At 45.0% G+C, this 1,681-nt stretch overlaps 1 pseudogene; it reads right to left on the reverse strand.

Moving 5' to 3' along the window:
• Positions 1-1,298: 1,298 nt before the first annotated feature.
• LOC136650784 (5S ribosomal RNA) lies at positions 1,299-1,417 on the reverse strand (annotated as a pseudogene).
• Between the last annotated feature and the right edge of the window lie 264 nt (positions 1,418-1,681).

The following is a 1,681-nucleotide window of genomic DNA, read 5'->3' on the forward strand; positions in this document are numbered from 1 at the left end:
GATGACACCCAGAGGCCTGCTGATGACCGAGTCAGTTCACTGGTCCATCTGGTTCAGTATCATCTGTACTGGCAGCAGCTCTCCAAGATTTTAGACAGTCCTCTTTCCCACCCCGCCTGGAGCTGCTGCCAGAGATTTAACCTGGGATTTTGTTCACATGAAGCATGTGCTCCAGTACTGAGCTACAGACTTGGCCTGAAACTGGTGATTTCCCTCTAACTTACATGAGCATCAAAAATCGAAGACTGTAATCCTAAGCATATTTGCCCGAGAATAAGCCCCACTGAAGTCAATAGGACTTAACTTGTGAATCAACATGAGTAGGAGAGGGCCTCATTACCTGTGGTCTAGGCGTCTGTGGATTTGAATGTCTGCGAATGTTGAATCTGGGGCTGGAGGACCTCAGAGGACCTTCAGGACATGACTGGAAGGTTGCATTCCCCCCCCCCCACATTCCGTTATCCATGGAATTCAGTATCCACAGGGGGTCCTGGAATAGATCCTCCGCAGAAATCGGATCCACTGTATGTTTTGTGTTTTTTGAAACATGTATGATATTTGGAAATCAGCTTTGCAGGGAATCTGTTTTGTCTTCATTCACTTTGATCTGTCATCCTTCTACTGCATGGTTTGGTCCTCCAAAGTAAACTCTCTAGAACAGGTAAGCCTTTGCCCAACAAATGCATGAACAAACTTGCTTCAGATTTCTCTTCCTAGCTCCATGGCTCTTTGATTGTCGCATCCAGGCCCAAGCACATCCAGGGTGTGCTTTGGGCATTAATCCAAAAGAGATCTTTCTCACTGGAGTCTATTAAGAATGCCTAAGGAGACCCCAATGCACACCAGAGTATCCTTCTTTCACTTGCAATTAAGCTGCATTAAACTGTTTACTTTAGAGATAGCTTTTCAGTGGGCGCCGAGTGCCAAATGTCAAGCTTTTACTGCATGGTATAAAATTACTATTTTCACTCAAACCGCCTTTTCCCTGGTGGGTGAGAGTCCTAATGTCACATTATATACTTGCTGACCCTGTAAGTGGAGCAAAGGGATCTGCTTTGTGAAGATGCCTGCCATAAATACTAGTTTCAACTGTTTAAATGCAGTGCAGCGCACCTGGACAATTCAGGTTTAGTCATTTATATAGAAACCTGAATATTTTTCCCTCTTGTGTGTGCTCCACCAGCTCATGGACAGACATTTGTTTTCAGATTAATAAGATAACACATGTGAAGACACTATTGTTTGCATGATTTGGTTGGCATGGTTGGCAACCTTCAGTCTCAAAAGACTATGGTATAAGCCTACAGCACCCGGTATACCCAAGTGGTCTCCCATCCAAGTACTAACCAGGCCTGACCCTGCTTAGCTTCCGAGATCAGATGAGATCAGGCATGTGCAGGGTAACATTTTTGCACAAACCATTTCGGTTATTTTCTATACTCAATTCACAGTGCCGGTTGTAGCCTTTTAGAACCATATTCAACATACCTCCAAAACTACATCCTTCCCATGAGGACCTGCCGTACTTCCTGTCGATCCCGAGGGTGTGCTTTTCGTACCTGCCTATTACAGGCAGCAGTGAGAAGGCAAAGGTCTCTCTATCGTTTTATGGAGTCCTTCTTTGCCTTCCTGTGGACCTCCGCAAGTGACAATCTCTCCCTTGAATTTTAGAGGCAAGAAA

Source organism: Tiliqua scincoides, chromosome 4, assembly GCF_035046505.1.
Source record: "Tiliqua scincoides isolate rTilSci1 chromosome 4, rTilSci1.hap2, whole genome shotgun sequence".
Lineage (NCBI taxonomy): Eukaryota > Metazoa > Chordata > Lepidosauria > Squamata > Scincidae > Tiliqua > Tiliqua scincoides.